This window comes from Protopterus annectens, chromosome 2.part2, assembly GCF_019279795.1.
Source record: "Protopterus annectens isolate FY-2018-M chromosome 2.part2, PAN1.0, whole genome shotgun sequence".
NCBI lineage: Eukaryota > Metazoa > Chordata > Ceratodontiformes > Protopteridae > Protopterus > Protopterus annectens.
In genome coordinates this window covers 1,030,241,162-1,030,260,290 of record NC_056730.1, presented here as the reverse complement: position 1 = coordinate 1,030,260,290, position 19,129 = coordinate 1,030,241,162, and positions in this window count along the sequence as shown.

The window sequence follows — 19,129 nt, the reverse complement described above, 5'->3', positions numbered from 1 at the left end:
TAATTAAAAACATCTAAAATATTTTTGCATGAATTCACTGTGATTCCCCTCAAAACACCTATCTGATTGCATGCATCAGATACCCATATCCATGCTAAATAGGTAGTTTTATATTTGCATTTTAATAAAAGCCTACTGGCAGCATAAATATTAGTATAACAATCACAGCTAGATATATAAAGAACTATAGTGGCGTAACAACTATGAAATTCAAAAAACGTACGTGGTTTGTTTGAGACAGGATAAATGAATGTACAAGTATGTATATATGTTTGTGTTTGTGCGTGTGTGTGTGTGTGTGTGTGTGTGTGTGTGTGTGTGTGTGTGTGTGTGTGTGTGTGTGTGTGTGTGTGTGTGTGTGTGTGTGTGTGTGTGTGTGTGTGTGTGTGTGTGTGTGTGTGTGTGTGTGTGTGTGCATGTGTGTGTGTGTGTGTGTGTGTGTGTGTGTGTGTGTGTGTGTGTGTGTGTGTGCATTAACCTCTTGTGTGTGTGTGTGTGTGTGTATGTGTGTATATATATAGACAGATTAGATATATAGATTGTATAGATATAGATTACCGCCCCATAGCTATTCTCTCTCCACTCTCCAAAATACTAGAGAGATGCATACACTCTCAGGTCTCAGACTACCTGCATACTAACAACCTCCTTTCCAGTACTCAGCATAGTTTCCGACCAAACCATAGCACCACCACTGCCTTACTCTCCTTTACTAACACTGTCCTTCAGCATAAAAACAATCGCTACTTCTCCTCTGCTACTTTCCTAGACCTATCTAAAGCATTTGACATGGTCCCACACAAACAACTTATCTATGTCCTCAATAACCTATCCTTCTCACAATCGGTCACCAACTGGTTTCAGAGTTACCTGTCTGACCGCCAACAATCCGTTGTATGGCAGAATGACATATCTCCCCAACTACCTGTCTCCATAGGGGTTCCCCAAGGATCCATCCTTGGACCCCTACTCTTCTCTGTTTACACCAATAATCTAGCCTCTGCCACCAAACATGGCACACTCATACAATACGCAGATGACTCGACTATCATCTGCTCAGCCCAGTCCCTACCAAAACTGCAAAAAGTCACACAGGAAGCCTTTTCCTCTGTTGAAACATGGTTATCCAATGCCCGATTAATACTCAACCCAAACAAAACTAAACAACTCATCTTCCAATCCACCAAACATACTCAAAACAACTCTCACTTTAACATCACGGCAAAAGACAACACCACTATATACCCAACTGAACACACCAAATTGCTAGGAGTGGAAATAGACAATAAACTAAAATTTGACATTCACATATCCATGACTATAAAAAAAGTCCACAAAAAACTAGGAGCGTTATACAGAAATAAGCAATTTCTCACCAAAGCAGCAAAGATTTCAATAGCAAATTCCCACCTTATCTCGACCCTACTGTATGCCTCTCCAATATATACCAACCTAAGGCAATGTGATCTAAACAAGCTAGAGACCTGCTACAACAAAATCGCCAAATTTGCCACAGGGGCATCCTACCGTAGTCACCACTGTCTCTCACTTGCTGAACTGGGCTGGCTTGAACTCCCTCACCTCCTTCAGTGGTATCAACTCTCACTCGCCCACAAACTAGTAAACCATCCACTAAATGTCCCATCCCTCCAGAATCTACTCCAACTCTATCGCACCACCAGACCACTAAGATCCAGCAGCAAAAATCACTGGCAGATCACTAAGGCCAATAACTCTGCTGGTGAAGCACTATTCTCTTGCGCCATAGCCAAATTATGGAACTCACTCCCACCCACAATTACCTCCATACCATCATGCACCCACTTCAAAACTTTACTAAAAGCGCAACTAAAAACATGCTGGCTATGCCCTTGCAACTCCCACTCTAATATCATCCACCCCATCCAACCACTACCTTTCTTTCCACTCCACTAACTACCTTGATTATAGCAAGCTCAGATGCTCATAAGCCAGTACTTATTATACAGCACAAACTGCTTCTTCTTGTAACATTTGTTAATGTCTGGTATGCACTTCACAGATAAAGATTCTAGTTGTCTACTGATGTACTATGTTCTTCATCTGGAAATATGTTGTAAGTAATTGCTATGTAAATTGTTATTCACTATGTAATCCAATGTATGTACTGTCTGTTTATTTTAACTGTGGAGCTTTTCTCCCTGGGCCTCCACTGAAAATGGACTTATGTCCAGTCGGACTCTCCTGGTCAACAAATTTAAATAAATAAATAAATATATATATATTTATAAACAAACTGGAAGTAGGATATGCCAAATGGTAGTAGTTCAGAGGAAAAATAATGACCAGATGTTCAGTTTTGAATTCAGAGAGAAAGCTTCCTAAGCGCTAGCTTAAAAGAAATCTCAGCAGCAAAGAAGTCTCCTTTTTCAGATCTTTTTTTGAACTAATTATGATGAGTGCTATTGTCAAGTACAAGACTTCTTCAAATCAAGCACTAGTAACATGGTTTTCAAATTCTCTACCAGAGGGCATGAGGTAGGCAGTTTGCTTGATTGGGCTTAAATTGGGTGTGTGTGTTTGTGGGTATGGGTGTTGTTAGTGGTAAAAAAATCTACCTAATTTGCATACAGAAGTGTGTTCTTGATGGAAAAAAAATCCATATAATTTGCCTGAAGAAGTGTGTGGTTGCTGGAAAAAAATCACCTAAATTGCATGTAGAGTCCTAACCCATCTTCTGTCCTTGACCACAGATTGCATGTTAAGTAAGGGATACAACTGTATATCCTGCTTATTACAAAACAGTCATATTTTTTAATGACTTAGGCTGGGTAGCATGTATGTGGTAGAGTTATTGTTTTAAAGTAGTAGTGGGTTCTGATTTTAGGTTGTTGCCCGTTATTTGGTCTACAAGGCTACAGGGGTATATGTATTTGTTTATTGATGCTTTATTGACCAGGCAAGTTTCATTAGTCCCACTGTATAAGTAAAGTACATACAGAACTTTTTGTTCAGGCATGTTTTGCTGATCACAACAACTGCATCTCTGGATGATAGGTTTATGTGTGGGCTACTCTGCACTTTGAGCCCTCTAAATATTTGACTATCCCAGCACATCATATTTCACAACTTACCTGAATTGCTTATCCAGTCTTCCTCTTCCCAATCTTCTCTAACCTTCTCTGATTGATTCCTGTAGTTATTGTGCAATTTTTTTTATGCCCTACTAATTATCAATTTTTAACAACTCCTGATCTAGATTCAAATAAAAAACTCTACCAAAGCAGGTCTTTCATGAAGAATTTCCATATTCCTTTCTATTTGCCTACTCTGATCAGTCCATGGTAGGAATGGCAGTCTCCAGCCTACAGTCTACATGTCTTCTTAGCCTCTCCCCATTTTATTACCTTTCCCTCTTTAGTTATTTGCTCACAATACATTGGTTCCTTTGCTAGTTTTCTCCAGTAAGGTCCTGTCCCCTGTTGCCTATTCTCTGTGTCCTAACTGTAATCATCCATATTGGCCAAATCTCCTTTTTCCATTCTTGAGTTGGCTTCATTCTTAGATTACTTTCTCATACTTTATGAATATAATATTCTGTATGCCTGTTGTTATTCTGCTTAAGGATATGCATGTAAAATCCCTTTATCTACTTATTTCTTGAATTTCCTCCATGATTCATCATCATCTCTTTCCTCTTTGAATTATAGTTTTCTGCTTGTACATATGAGCCTTAACTGTGTAGCTCTAAAATATCCCTTCAAATCAGTTAATCTTGTATCACCTTGTTCTATTGGAAGGAACAGCTTATCAACCTTGCCCATTGCCCCTCCAAGATAAATTCCTTTATCTCTTTATTAATTATTGTCCACAACTTCTCCTTTGGTTGATAACAATATGTTTGACCTGTATATAAAACTAAGAGGACTAAAAACATTTTCACTACTTGTATCTTGCTATCCATACTCATAAGCAAGAGCTTCCAGTTTCTCAGTTTTTGTATTTATCTTTTGTTTAGGCTCTTCCTACATATCCTTAGCTGCAATAACACTATCCATTTTCCTCCATACTCCTAAATGCTTCATTTTACCTTATCCTCATAAATATGGGTATTGCTGACCCAATTCTTGTGTGCACATATAGTTTACAATTATACCCGTTGCACTATCTTCACTAAAAAATACATGAAACTGTCTTAAAATATTCCATAACACTGAGTTGTCCTTTTCTGGTTTTATGAGGTACAAAATAGTATTGTCTGCAAATAAAAATGCAAAATATATCCCTGAATTTCTGTGTCCCTTATTATTTTTTATCAATATCTATAAATATAAAGCAAATAAAGGGAAAAGAGGACACCCCTATTGTGTTCCTCAATTCAGATGCAATTTGTCAGAGAGGAACTGTCCCAATTTAATTTTTGCCTCTTATTCCTTCTATATCCTCCTAATTAACCTTATTATTGTATCCGGGAATGCAAATCTTCCAATACCCTACTCATAAAAGCCCACCTTACTCTGTTGAATGCTTTCTGCTCATCAAGACTTACCAACAGCAGCTGTATTTTCTTCCATTCTGCTTCTCTCTGGATCATCATTGCTCTATTAATGCTGTTGAATGTTTGCCTCCCCTCCAACAAACCACAACAATCCATACCGATCAATTTTGGCAACACCTCTATCACTTTTTTAACTATTATAGACATACAAACGTTATAATCATGGTTTAATATTGAAATAGGACTATATGAAATGGGTCTTATGGTTCATTGCCATGTTTAGGTACTAGAGCCACCACAGCTTTCTTCCAGGATGTTGGTGCTTCCCCTCTTTTAAACTACTGCTAAATAAAACCTTTACAATCTTTATCATTTTCTTCCCTCCTAACTTCCACACCTCCACAGGAATATCATCTATTCCTGGAGACTTTAGTGATGATTGATTATATGTCACCATTTTTATCTCATCTCCTCCTATCTAAACTGTTAATTGTTGAGCCTCATCTACGTCTAACCATAGCATACTTAAGTCTTCCATAAATATTTCCATTTGTGCATGCTATCTTGATTTCTACATTTCTCTGCTTTATACAAATTTTCAATACATTTCCCAAAAAAATCTCTACTACCTCTACAGAATATGTGATTATTTTTTCTTCTTATAGGCTCCCTAAGTTTGGTAACAATCCTTTCTACTCTCTGATGCCTAAGTCATTGTGCTGAAAGCTTTTGTGCTCTGAAGTTATTACCAAAAAACAGTTGCTTAACTGCAATCTTTCTAAACTCATGCATATTACCCAGGTACTCCCTTACTTTTTCTTTAGCACTCTACAGTTGTACCTCTTCTTGTTCTGTGAGATTCCCCTTATTGTGCAATACTTTAACCTTTGTCAGCCTCTCTAAATAATTCCTGTTATGCGTTAGACATATTTCTTTTTCTTTTATTTCAACCCTATTTTTAAGTTTCACTTTCATTTTATCCCACTCACTACCTATAACTTTCAAAGAAAATTTTATCTTCCCTGATGAATCTTGTGTAATTTCCACTACCCATTCCTTGAATTCCTATCTTTTAAATGGGTAGGCAGGTAGGTTTTTATTTCATTACCCTGTATTTTTATCTTAGTTGTTATTGGTGCATGATCTGAAATAGTTATTGGATATGTGTCAAGGCTTTCAATTTAATGCACATCTTCTTTGAAATATAATTTCTTTCAAGTCTAGCCCAGTTATTATACCTCAGGGAATAATATGTAAATTCTCTCTGAGCTCCTACTACTGAATTCATGTCTCCTATACCAAATATTTTCATACATTTCTAAATAAATCTGCCATCTTTTGTTATGTTTTCCCTTCTAGGTCCACCAGATACATCCTCACTGTTGGAAATCAAGTAATATCCCCTGCCGAAAGGTAATTATTTCTCCCAAAATGTTCTTAAGTTTCATAATAGCAGTTTTAGGAGGAATATAAATTCATGTCAGTATAATCCCCCTCCCTTGCCAGTAGCATCTTACTACTAAAATCTACCATTATTATCTTTTTCCCCTCTTCTATCACTATTGGAACTCTTCTAACAATTAGTATAATTCATCCCTGTTTCCTTTGTGCCTGATATTCTATTGAATATCCACCCTGGAATTCTTTCTTTATTGAATTCACATACTCACTTCTTTCTAAATGTGTCACCTGTAGTGCTGCACTCTGGATTTCTTAATATAAATCAATACCCTTACCTTTTTGTCTGGACCTGTGAGGCAATTCACACTCCAACGTAATTTGGATATTGTAGCCATTCCCACCTTTTAGATATGACAGCTTTTTTAAATATGTTTCTAGCTTTTGTGTTACATGCACCTATAAATGTTTAGCAGATTGATATTTATACAGTTATTTTTGTCATCTCCATTTGTCCGCTCCTCTTGTCATCTCCATCAGTATATCATATTTTACAAGACTTTTGTTTCTTATCAAAAATCCTCAGGTAAAAATAAAACACCCCCAGTACACCCCCATAACGTTTTAACTTAAAACAAGCACACAGCACTATGTACATCATCAGATAATCATGTTTAACCTTTTTGATAGGAGCAATTGTTCAAAATCAATAGCTGTACCCAAAGGCATTACCTAACCTAAAATTAAGGTTATCCATTCTAGGGCACATGTTCCAGCCAGTGTTCCAGTACTAATTGCTGTCTTTTCTTGTCTTATCTATATTTTCTGAAAACATATAACTAGATTATATGCTTTCAGAAAACATTAACTTTTAGTCTTAAAAAAAGTACATCAGCTATCTTTAAGTAAAAGTATCACCATTCTAGTAAATGCATTGAACTACTTAGGTACTAGGAAAGCTGCTATCTCTTACTCAATTCCAATAATTTCAAACTTTATTTTTATTAAGCTGCTTGCCCTTGTATCTTGTAACAGTATGATTCCCTCAGCAAACAATACCCAGAACTCTCCAGATTTGTTGTTTTTACCTGCTGTCAGCATATTCCCATGGACACATAAGAACAGAATGTACGTCTGCCTTCAGCTGCAGACCTCTCCAATTCACAATGAACATTCATTTGCTAAAGGAAAACTTTTCATTATATCCACAGTGCTCTCTTAGCTATCTTATTTGTAAAGCCCATGCACTTGCATGGGTGCGCGCGCGCGCACACGCACACACACACGCACACACACACACACACACACACACACACACACACACACACACACACGCACACACGCACACACACACACACACACACACACACACACACACACACACACACACACACACACACACACACACACACACACACACACACACATGTTATTCGGTTAAGCCAGACATTAAACTATGGAAAGTAAAAGAAAATTCACATGCTCACTTCTTTCCAAATGTGTCACCTGTAGTGCTGCACTCTGGATTTATTTATATAAATCAATACTCTTACCTTTTTCTTAAATTGTAACAGTATGATTCCCTCAGCAAACAATGCCCAGAACTCTCCAGATTTGTTGTTTTTACCTGCAGTCAGCATATCTCCATGGACACAAAAGAACAGAATGTATGTCTGCCTTCAGCTGCAGACCTCTCCAATTCACAATGAACATTCATTTGCTAAAGGAAAACTTTTCATTATATCCACAGCGCTGTCTTATTTGTAAATCCCACGCACTTGCATGCGTGCACACTCACACACACACACACACACACACACACACACACACACACACACACAAATGTTATTCGATTAAGCCAGGCATTAAACTATGGAAAGTAAAAGAAAACATCTGAACCCTACATATATTAAAATGAGTGCATTTTTATACCACATCCGCTAACTCTACAGTCCAAGATTACAGTATATTAACTTAGAGATACTTTTCACCTAATTTTCTTCTCTGCTTACATTGTGTTGCTTACATTTCATAAAACTAAAAAAAAAAAAAAAAAAAACGTGTTTACATTAGTGCCTTTATCAGATGCAACAATCACTGAAAATGCTTTACATTATAACATGCAATTTCATATATGAAATGTTTTATACAAATATTAAGAACAAAAATGTTTTACTTACACTTTTTCCCCCCTTTTCCTGTTAGTGTCCCTCCACACATTAATGACATGAAGTGGGGTATATGCTTTTTAGTCCCCCCACAAGTTCACAAATATCATTGATGCTTACAGTCTCATGTTTATTCATTAATCTCAGTGTTACTGTTTTTTTTTTTTCCTGTTCATTTTCATCTCCCATCCCCAGACTCTGGTTCATGTCCAAGACACTTCCAATTCTTCTAGTCAGCTCCCTGTGCTTTTATCTGCCTCTCAAGAATTTTTCTTTAGAATACTGGAAAAGATTTAACTGGCAGTGTTTCTTTATCAGCCTTATTATCAGAAGAATCTGAAGCAGAGTCCCCTTCTATTTGATGGCTTACATTTTGTTAGACAAATGCTTGTATTTCCTCCTTAGCCTGCTCTACACCTAATATTACTTTGATCTACCAGGAAATAATATTCTAAAGTCAACTATATACAGCAGCTTGAATCTCATACCTGCCTCTTGATAATCTCTGATTGATTGGACAAAGGTGCTTCTCTTCTGCCTAGTGTACAGTGAAAAATAATTTTCCAGACATACTAAGCTGTCAACATTTTTAATACTTTGCCCTTCTGCCACAGTTTTGACAGGATCATCTCTTTCTGCTGGTATTATTCCATCTTTTCTGCGTATCCTATCCTCTAACTCCATCAGTTTTGGAACAACTTTTCTTCATACTCAGCCAGCTTTTTCTTCATTTTGACCTCTGATTTTTGTTTAAACAGTTCATCCGGCTAGCTGTTTAAAGCTTCTTCCATTTTTCCAACCTTTTGTTATTTGAGGTGGTGCACTCCTTCAGTCTTCCATTTATTTTAATCAGCTGTGAGCACATTTAATTTATTTTTTCTCTACATTACTGGAAGCCATCTCTTGTACCAGAGCTGCAGCTTGAACTGTCTTTGTTTGTTTGTTTATTTGTTTATTTATTTATTTATTTATTGAAGGACAGCTGTATGATTCTTCCCAATCAGTGTTTTCTCTTCACACTTCTTAGTTGATTTCCTTTCAGGCTCTCTAAGTTTCTTATCTGCTGGCACCCAATAACTGAATTTTATTAAAACTGGCAGAATTACTAGCTCTTATCTCTCAGTTCCTTTTTCACACTGGGAGAGGTGAAAAGCTGTTGATCAGTGTGTAGCCATCTTGGAAGTCTTTGTAAGCCATGCTCTGTTGACTACTATGTTTATGAATAATCTCATTAAATATAAGTAATGAGTTGTTTTAACCCATAAGAAAGATGCTTTGAAGAAATCAGCTAGTTATATAACAAAGATATATACTCTAGTAAAAATGAATTGCAGCTTTTAATAATCATCTAACCTGAAGCATTTCTTACTGTGAAATCATACCCTGAAAAAATAGAATAATCTTTTTCACTAAAAACAATAGCTATATCAAAACATATGAACATATGTGTGATAAGACAGTTAATTAGCATTTTGTTCAGGAAATACTTCTAATGCAGATGAAAGATCTGTATAAAACTTGCCAAAATAGAAAATGTAGCTATCAGCATAAACATATTTAAGACATCAAGCTATGAACATGGAAAACTGGTGCAATGAAATCTGTATAAAACTAATATAAATATAATGCCTAAGTGGAACATGTTGAAAGAAAAAATAAAACAACTGTAAATATTATCAAAATCTGTCAATTAAACCAATTATCTGAGTTGTGTCAAAGAACATCTGATGAAAACATTAATTAACGTTAGCTGCAAACATGCAATCATACAAAAAGCAATTTGGAAAAAAAAAAATCTCTCATTAATGTATTATATTTAAAAAAATTATAAGTACAATACTTTGAAACTTCAATGATATGGAAGACCAAGCACTGAATGTATTGAAATCTCAGTGGCAGCACATAGCAATGTGATGAACTGGTGGTTAATGTTGCTATATTCATTGCACCTAGTGATGTAGCAAATCTGTTATTTCACAAAATAATTTCCAACTTTACTACCCCTCTCACCCCCAACAGTCCTCCACAAACATAACCCCTCTTACTATAACTAGGGAGTATGTACTGGCTGTACTCACTAAAGCTAAGAACATGGCCTCAATGGCCCCTGATAACATTACAGGATGTCTTTCAAACAGTCTAAAATATGACTTATCAGGACCCCTGTAGTCATTATTTAACTGTAGTCTTAAAACAGGATTTGTGCCACATAAATGGAGGACTGTGAAGGTTAACTCCCTTTAAAAGGGAAGATCTACAGTATATATTTCAAACTGCAGTCCTATTAGTCTGACTAGCCTTATTTGCAAAGCCATGAAAAGAATTATCATGGAAATTATCAACAATGACACAGAAGACCTCCAGACACTGGATCTGTCATAGTTTGTCTTTGTCAAAGGAAGGTCATGCTTATTGAATTTCATGGACTTCTTCAAAAAGCTCACTAAGGCAATGGATGAGGAAAAAACTGTGTACACTGACTACCTAGGTATGGCTAAAGCATTTGATACAATGCTTCCTAAAATAATGCCTTTCATAATCCTGGACCTGCTATTGTGCCATTCCTGGCTGAACATACTTACTATACTTCACTCACCCCCTTCAACTTAGATCACACTTCACAATCCTCTCCAGTCTCCTGTTCCACTTCTTTTCTTTTTCCAACTACCTTTCCTTATTCACTTAATCTCTGCGCACCTTTCCTCTACCTTCTTCTTCTTCCTCCTTACTCAACTAAGCCATCTGAAGGCACCCTACCCTCCACTCTTCTTATAATATCCTTCTCTCCATCCTTCTTCCTTCTATAACCATAACAGGAACACCTCTCTCATACTTAGACATTACTCAGCTTCATCTCACTGTCTCTAATCATATAATCTCTAATATCTCTTTAAATATCTTATTAGAATTGTTTCAGCTCCCATTTACCACATACTAATCTATGTAACAAATAATATGACTGTTGAGTTTTTCCTCACATATTTTCTCCAACTCATGTTATTATTTTTCATTGCACTCTACTGTGAAACTTATGTTCTATGTTTTTCTTATTGCAACATTTTTCTCTCTTATGTTTTGCAGTGCAACATGATACTTTGTAATTTAAAATATGTGTCCCTGATATTTTGTAATGCAACATGATACTTTGTGCTTTTAAATATATGTACTTGATTTTTGAAATATTGTGATTGTAGAGCTTTTCTCCTTGGGCCTCTTCTTAAAATGGGCATTCTCTGGCCCATTCGGACATTCCCTGTAAACAAATGTCAAATAAATAAAAATTAATAAAATACCCACTCAAGCATTGTCAACAAATGTACAGAACTAGGTATAAACCCAGACATGCTAGATAGCTAGTTGACTCAATGATAGGACCCAGGAGGTTAAGAGACCAGTCGCAAGTGGAGACCCCAGGGTTCTATGCTAGACCCACTCCTCTTTGACATTTACTTCTTGGATGTCAAAGCCAATGTCAAGGGCTGCTTGCTAACCAAGTTCACAGATGATTGCAAACTGGGAGCAGCCATTAAATCCACCAAGATGAGAACACCCTTTAGGAAGGTTTAACATAGACAATCAATTGGGACCAAAGTCACGGAGTAAAACTCAATGCCAGGAAATGCATTATAGTACCTTTTGGGAAATCAGCCACCCTGTGCAACTAAGTAAAATACCCCTAAAAGTTGATTAATTAGTTAGGGATCTGGGAACTCATGTAAATAGTAACCTAGCCTTTGACCAACATGCATCCAAGGTAGCAAGAGATCCTTCTATGTTGCTCAGGTTATGAGCAAGGTATGGCATCTAGATCCAGAGAGGGTCATCATACCACTGTACTTGGCCTTCATCAGACTCATCATAGAGTATAATGCCACCTTCAATATGTACCTGACCAGACAAATGTAGCAACTGGTGCACACACATACATTCCTTACAAAAGCAATAGAGGGAGTAAACACAATGTCCTATGCTGATTTCCTGAAAGCTTTGCCTCTTTACTCAGTATCATGCTGACTTCTGAGAAGTGATCTTTGCCTAGCATACATGGCATCCTTGGACCCTGTTTTGATGAACCTTTTGCACATCCACAAAAAAAACGGCATAAGAACTAATAGATTAAAAAACTTAGATGTCACTTGCAACATAAACATGACATACTGGAGAGGCAGATATGTTTCTCAGAAAACTTGTATTCTCTGAAAAAGGCTTCACATCCATTTGAGGCAGTGTTCCTTCCTCTCCCTATGTAAGCATAACTTGGACCAATGGATCAGTAATCAGAAATTCACCACTGGTGTGGCACCCATGTCTCTGATGGACAAAGGCAGTCAGTAAACCACCTCCTATATAAATCAAAATTGTGGGTCACATTTGGGTTGCATGTCTAGACTTATAAGGGCATTAGTGGTCATTAGCCTAGTACACACTTATAAACCTACGAACCTGAATGTATAATTTCACACACAGTTTTTATGCAAGGTTGTATTACAGTTATTTCTGGTCAGCATTTTGTTGTGATAGTTTTGTTCTCCTGTCCTCTTAGAAAGTTTATTTCACTTCAGACACAATTAGTGCTTTACCAATAGAAGGAAGCAAGGAGGGGAAGAAGGAAGAAGCTGAAGCAGAAACTTCACTAGCCACAAAAATACAAACATTCATTCCAAGACCACTTGAAGGGAAAGTTCCAATTTAGAGCAATATCGGGTCCTGTTAGAAAGAGGATTAAGACTATAAAAAATATCTGAACAACTCAAAGCTGGCAAAAATTTCTCTAAAGATATCTGTTGTTTTACGATAGGTAGTCAGTAAAACAGCAGTAAAACAAAACATCAGCAATGATATTCACATATACTGGCATTTGAAACAGAACTAAAAAGAAGGTATGGAAAGTTATGAGTTGAACTAAAACTCGTCTACTTATTATTGCTAGTATCTATTTTCTCCATTTTCAGAGAATGTATTTCACCTCAGTATGTCATTTTTACTTTATTGCAGTAATTGACTCTCATTACATTCCCTTGCTGTCATGCCAAAATGCATTTGCATATCTGAAAAGCAGGTTCTACATCTGAAGCTTGTAAAGTTAGCTTAATCACCTTTTTTATGACAATGTCTATAGGGCTATTTAACAGAGGTCTTCTGACTTTGAAATTTCAGCCATTTAATAATGGAAAAATAAAAGCTTTTTCTCATTTTTCATTAGAATACTCAAATAATTTTGATCAAATCTGAAACATTTTCCATTATACAAAATCTGCTTCTAAGAAAATGCAGTTGTTAAAATGCTTTCCCAATAACTTTCAGAACTCTAGCTATAACATCTCTAGGCCTCTGAATGTAAAAATTAGGCTGAGTAATAAGTGACACATATGCTTTGTCAGTTATAATAGCCTTTAAAATCTGTTCCTAAAGTAAGTTAGCTTGTATTTTAAAAAAGATGTTATTCTTTTCAACATCTGTACATGCTAAAAATATAAATTGCATTCCTTTTAGTTTCATGGTCTTGGTCAACTAAATGTTTAATTAATTTAGTATTTTGTTTGAGATAAAATCAGTGTGTCTTCCAGATTCTATTAATCTACCATCAATGTCTGACACTGAAATTTCTAACTGAATAATTTTCTGAGATATTTCAAAGGTGATAGCATGCATTCCTCAGTTTTTTGGTTTGCTACTCTTCTGAAATGCAATTAAAGTTTTCTGTATGTTTTTAAGTGCAACTGTCAAAGCACTCATATTAATTTTATCCAAATTATTTATATAATACTGTTCTTATAAAGTTATTATTAAATCATCCAAAGAAAAAAAATTAATTGAAAATGTCCTCAGAACTATCATTTCTTAATAAAACACATGCTCCTACAAGTTTCAGTATTATGTATACCTCCATTACATCTATACAATTAATTCTTACAAGTAACTGCTCTCACAATATATTTAATTCAACCTTTAAATTATATAGGAAATAGTCTATTTTATCATAAATTACACTTTCAGTCCTGGTGTATCTGAAAAATGCCTACATCTCTTAAGATTTTCAGTTAAAAAGGCCTTAGTAGTCATATCTGCATCATCACTTCCTGCTGCTTATTATGGAAGTCTCTGTGTATATTTAGCTTAACAGTTATTTGGAAGTGTGGTTAGAATGAATTGTATGTCTTTTTACATTCCATGACTGAAATCTAGCCAGTCAATGCAGATATTTTTGTTGTTTCCTACCTGAAGAAAAGTAAAAACATTCCTCAGCAAAAGTCTTGATGGGATCACTTTGTAAATATTTTTTCACCAAGCAGGAAAAAAAAGATAAACTAGCTGAAAGTAATTTCCTACAGCTTTTAATGTAATGTCTTCATTTATATTATTAGTTTGAACAAGCTGACTTAAAATTTTATTTGCATAATTATCGCTTGAGGAAGTTGTCAAAAATATTTAACCATTCACTTGCATGCCCAGAAGTCCCCACAGCACTGCTTCTTAAATTTAAAATCTCAGTTACCTAAAGTTATGTGGGACACAGCCAATGTATAAACAAGTGGACACTAGCATTCCTGAAATTTATAACCTCTATGATCATAAAATAACTAGAAATAGCATCACATTTGTTTAGAACTAACTAGCAGTAAATAAGTGTATACAAGTTTATTTAATACCAATCCATGAGGGACATTCAATGGGCAAAATATAGAAACACATGAAGTGGTAAATGAATAGAAATTATTGCCTTTCCTCCAGCATCACCCTGTGAATACCCTGCATTTTTAAACAACTTACTGCTTCTCCTTCTAGCAAATCATTTGTGACTGCATTCAACATCTGCCATACCTTATTTGTACTATATTATCTGTCATTTAGTCTTAATGATGTCAGTTACATTACTGACCAGTTTCTTCCAGCTCACACCTATCTGGGCCACATACTTCCACTATAAGTGGATACTGTGCAACTTGCCAAGGATCAGAATCCCTGAACTCCATTCCCTGAAAACAAAAGGGCAAATTAAAAGGAAACACACACACACACACACACACACACACACACACACACACACACACACACACACACACACACACACACACACACATTTTAAATGTTTTCGTGCAGGGGGGCAAACCCCCTGTGCCCCCCAGTGTGGGGACAATACCTCCATACCTCTACAGCTATACCAAATCAAAGAAGAGGAACATTATCCCTGAAAAGCACACCACTACTGGCAAAACTGATTGCTTATGAAGGAGCTCCCAGTCCCTGGTGTCTTGAACTTCAGGCAGATGATGATTAAGAAATTAGTCTTCATCTAGGGTAATGGAGCCACATATCAAGAAAACCTTGAGTATAATTCACAACATTTTTCCTAAATTAATATCTCTTTCTCTCTCTTTAATGTGTAAAATCTTCATTCTAACCAGTTAAGCAGTAAGACATACTGTCCAATTTATGTTATGGCAGGACTATTTATCACTTTTATTCCATGATTCAAGCACTTCATGAAACTTATGTTTCCTTATGAAGATTATATAAGGTTTCTAAGGGATTTATCTATCTTTAGCAACATCATGTGATCACACACACACACACACACACACACACACACACACACACACACACACACACACACACACACACACACACACACACACACACACACACACACACACACACACACACACACACACACACACACACACACACACACATTTTAAATGTTTTCGTGCAGGGGGGCAAACCCCCTGTGCCCCCCAGTGCGGGGACAATACCTCCATACCTTTACAGCCATACCAAGTCAAAGAAGAGGAACATTATCCCTAAAAAGCACACCACTACTGGCAAAACTGATTGCTTATGAAGGAGCTCCCAGTCCCTGGTGTCTTGAACTTCAGGCAGATGATGATAAAGAAATCAGTCTTCATCAAACAGTAGGGTAATGGAGCCACATATCAAGAAAACCTTGAGTATAATTCACAAAATTTTTCTTAAATTAATGTCACTTTCTCTCTCTTTAATGTGTAAAATCTTCATTCTAACCAGTTAAGCAGTGAGACATACTGTCCAATTTATGTTATGGCAGGACTATTTATCACTTTTATTCCATGATTCAAGCACTTCATGAAACTTATGTTTCCTTATGAAGATTATATAAGGTTTCTAAGGGATTTATCTATCTTTAGCAACATCATGTGCACACACACACACACACACACACACACACACACACACACACACACACACACACACACACACACACACACACACACACACACACACACACACACACACACCTTACTCAGGATAATTTTCTTAAAAAGAGTGGCCCAGCACATTAAACATGTCGGCAAGGTTTATTCCATCACCAACTATCTCAGTGGCCACTCTTTAATTCTAGCATCTGTATGCAAGGTTAATTGGCCATTTAAAAAAATAACTGGTTGCAAAATAAAGTATGTTTGCAGAAATAAGAACTATATGACAAAACATTATTTCTTAGCTACCTTACTGTTGCTTCTTTCTGCCTGGTCTGATAATTAACTCAGCCTCAAGATGTCACATGAAACCATTAGGAAAAAGAAGGCAGACTGTATATTAACAGGTGAATAAAGTAACATTTTAAAGTTGTACATCCCATGGCTAACATGCTATGATGAACATTAAGTTACCTGTAATTGAGGAAAACAAAAAAAGTCTTTCGACTTTTCCTGGCTAGGGGTCACCACAGTGGATCACTGGTCCGCTATTGATTGGCAGGGGATTTTTATAGTGTCGAGTTGCAAGCCTGGTGCCCAACCTTCACACACACACACACACACACACACACCCACACACACACACACACACACACACACACACACACACACACACATGAACAGCACCTACCTGCATGTCTTTAAAGGTCACTAGACAGCAAACAGGTTATAACCAAAATGCATAGGATTTGATGCTGTGGTAACTGGTGATTATACAGAGAATGAACAACATTGAAATCGCTAAACAGACAAAGCCTTATATGCATCAATCTTACACTGACATTTTTCAGGTCTATGGTTATTTAGCATTAATAGTCTTGAATCCGGTACGCATGCCAAGCGGATGAAAATGTAATGCAGTCATATTTATCTTAAGACAAGAAGCTAGGAGCGTATAACAGCCATTACCAAAATGTAAGTGCAGATGAAACTATATCATTAGGATGTTATAGCTATAAAGTCTGCTTATAAAATTAATTTGTGAAACATGACAAGCTTTTGATTCCCATTTCTACCCAAAAATTCAATTTTTACATAAACCACAAAGTGATCTCATGTCAGATTTAAAAATATACATACTGTATGTAGAGCATGTACGAAAATGTTCTAAGTCAATTGGAATTATACATTGAAGCTTCCAACAGGGAAATTATTTCCTTATAACATCCATTTTGGAAGAGTACAGCATTTTGCTATAAAGTATAGACTGCACATACCAGCATTTCTTCAAAGAAAAGGACTACAATCTCCACTTTAAAAAAATAATGTACAAGACAGCATGAATTTCAAAATATGCTGTAAACAAAATAATTTGAAACATACACATAAATTATTTCCACACAACATCATTGTAAAACAGCAATGTGCTGTCTTGAGTTCAGTACTGGAAATGCTCATACACACAGCTAATGTATAAGGATATATTCAATAAAATGAAGTTTTATTTAGCATTTAATATCCAGGGCAATTGAAAAAAATCACATTATCAACTTTAGTAGAAACATCCAGGAAAATGAATTACCTCTGCTTAGCTTCTTTAATGAATCTAAGCTATCTCCTTTCCATGCAGAACTCACCATTACCGTTGCAGCCATAAAAACATAAATACTTGCAAAATGTATTGCATTTCATAGTTATTCCAAATAAATGTCCTCAAACCTTTCTTTCAAGGAAAAACTTTTAGCTTTGTAAGGTGTAATGCTCAAGACACCACATAATTTCTCAATAATCAGCTAGGCAACACATAATTACTCATGCTCAGCATTAAATATGCCTGGCTAATAAAACATAGTGCAAATTAATTGTATAGCAGGAAAATAATGGCCAGGAAAATCTGTAAATGAAAATTAATTGTATAATAAATACTTTCTTAGGAGAAAATGAAGATAGAAATTAAATGCACAATAAAATTAATTCCCTGAAGAAGAGGAAGTTATATCTGATTTTCTCCCAAGTGTCCTAACAAACAAGAAGTTGATTTCTCCTGTGTTCAACTTGTGATCATACTTGGCCATTCAGTGGTAAATCTCACCATAACTCTCACCTTACCAACCCTCCATGGTATTATTCTTATCGAACACGCACAGACACTCACACATATAACAAACATGGGAACATATGGGTGCTTGTGTGCATGTGTGCGTGGTGTGAGTGTATGTGTGTGTGTACAATATGTTTACATGTACACATACATACATGCATGTGTAAGGTTTGCATGTAGGAAGAATGATATTTGGTGAGGGTATGACACTATAACAATGAGAGGTAATGATCATAACAATATAATGCACAAAAACAACATGCTTGTTCTATTAATTACATCACTAGAACTCACGTTGCAGGGTATGTGTTGTTCCTGTTGTTTTGGACATTAGAAACCTATGTAAGTTCTGAAATATACTGCAATTTTTCTTTTCTTACCTTAGAGCACCGTTTGAGCAGTACATTGCACCTTTGAACATTAATTTTCTTCTGTTATGTTTGGTAGAAAAAACAAAGCTATATATTGTAACAGCTGCAACAAAAAAATGGTGTAACCTAAACAGGAATTATAGGAGCTACTTAAGGGAACAATGACTTTCCCTTTTAGGCCTTCTGTTGCTGTTCTTAAGCAGATAAAATGCTGCAGCTTTATGTACTATGTCAGGCTCACAGAACATCATCTCTTTTATACTTGGCAGCCATCCAGTTTGCACTTGGATTAGCATGTGATAGTAATTCTGGGTTGCATTTGTATGAGCCATGAAACAAACCAATGGCTCCCTTTCTTCTCTCAAAACTACAGTCTCATACTCATGACCCTAGAACAGAGAGCAGTAACAAATTCATTGCCAGATGAGGAAAAAAAT